The sequence below is a fragment of the Giraffa tippelskirchi genome, chromosome 5 (genome assembly GCF_054371585.1).
Source record: "Giraffa tippelskirchi isolate mGirTip1 chromosome 5, T2T-mGirTip1v1.2.pri, whole genome shotgun sequence".
Taxonomy (NCBI): domain Eukaryota; kingdom Metazoa; phylum Chordata; class Mammalia; order Artiodactyla; family Giraffidae; genus Giraffa; species Giraffa tippelskirchi.
This window is the reverse complement of record NC_137279.1, coordinates 53,598,894-53,600,805: the sequence shown is the minus strand read 5'-3', so window position 1 is coordinate 53,600,805 and position 1,912 is coordinate 53,598,894. Positions and strand designations below refer to the sequence as shown.

The following is a 1,912-nucleotide window of genomic DNA, read 5'->3' as shown; positions in this document are numbered from 1 at the left end:
AATACATGTACATGTGCCTGCCTGCTAAGTCACTCAGTCATGTCTAACTCTTTGCAACCCCATGGACTGTAGCCTGTCAGACTCCTCTGTACATGGGATTTCCTAGGCAAGAACCCTGGAGTGGGTTGCCATTCTCTCTTGCAGGGAATCTTCCTGACTCAGGGATCAAACCCAGGTATCTTATGTCTCCTGCATTGGCAGGTGGATTCTTTACCACTAGTGCCACTAGTGCCATTCTTTACCACTAGAAGCCCATAGATGTGCATGCATATATGTAATATGTGTGTGTGTGTGTGTGTATACATATATATATATATATATATATATATATATATATATATATATTTTAAGAACAAAGACTTTATTTCAAACAGGTTCAGTGGTATGTCTACTACAGCAGAGTCTGGTTGTAGCAAACAGTTTCCTTTCAAATCTGCACTGATGTATAAATTAGACATTATTTAGGAATGATTAATTTCTGGTAAAATGTAGATTCAATCCAACATGATGCTAATTTCTACATTTATTGTAGGCTCTATTTCAGTACTAGAGGTTAAATTTTCATCACCAAAAAAATGAGAATAACCTTACAGCTACTACTAAGGTACTGAGCTGTGAAATTACTTTCCCACTATTGTTCTGAAAATACATCCCTAGGTTGTTAATAGAAACTCCAACTTCATCCAAATCTGTTATTTAATTCTTCAGTCATCATCTACTGTCGGCTTGATTGTCACTCTTCTTATTTGACCCCAACCAATTAAACGCCAGTGTTTCTCAACTCTTCGGCTAAGTGCAATGTTTTCTCCTACTTCTGTGCACACAGGATTAGTCAAGACGATTTTGCCCAGATCAGCCTTGACTGCACTAACTCTTCCTCCTGTCGACAGGGATCCTATGTTCACCATAAGCACTTCATTCTTAGACAGCTTTTGTACTTTCGCTGCTTTCTTGTCTCCTTCAGTGCGAACACCTAGAAGCTGTCTAAGCAGGAAATAGGAAATTTCCAATTCTGAAGATCTCAGGTAAAGCTCCAACTGCACCAAGTACCTGCCCCACCATTCTGTCAGCCCGGCACAAAGTGGGGCAAGGATCTGTTCATACTGTTCTTGAGCCTGGCTTTCTTTTACCAAATCAATTTTATTTTGTAGAATCAAAATATGCTTCAGTTTCATGATTTCTATAGCAGCTACGTGTTCAGATGTCTGAGGCTGAGGACAAGACTCATTACCAGCTATCAACAGAACAGTGGCATCCATCACTGCAGCACCATTCAGCATAGTAGCCATCAGAATATCGTGGCCAGGACAGTCAAAAAAGGAAACATGCCTGACTAATTTGAAGGTCCCTTTGGTCCCTGGAATGTCTGTAGGAAACTCATCAGGTGTGCTACTCCACAGGATCTATAACATTCTGGCTGAGGACAACTTGGGTCGTCAAGTTTATAAACCTTAGCATTAGCATAGCCAAGTTTGATTGTAATATTTCTTTCCAGTTCATTTTTGAAATGGACGGTGTGGACTCCAGAAATAGCTTTTACAACTGTAGATTTCCCATGAGCTACATGACCAATTGTACCTATATTAACTGTAGCTTGTCTGCTGATAACTTCGTTTGAAAGTGGCGTCAACTTGGAAACATCCAAAGCGGTGAGATCTTGCTGAGAAAGGTGCGGCTGTCCTAAAGTCACACCAGCCTCGCCCCACGCCATCTTGCCCAGAGAGCTATAGATATGTTTATATATGCATATATTTTCTAGTACTACTACTACTATTCACTGAATAGTTCTTTTAGTAAAGACACCTTGATAACAATGAGCATGCCTAATGCTCCAAGACTGACCCCTAATACTACTAAAGGTAACCAGGAATCCACAGAGGAATATGACTCCGTGGCTGGTCCAGGGTAAATA

General features: G+C 40.4%; 1 pseudogene; it reads right to left on the bottom strand.

The window, feature by feature from the left end:
- Nucleotides 1-704: 704 nt before the first annotated feature.
- LOC145505183 (eukaryotic translation initiation factor 2 subunit 3 pseudogene) lies at nucleotides 705-1,711 on the bottom strand (annotated as a pseudogene).
- Nucleotides 1,712-1,912: the final 201 nt, after the last annotated feature.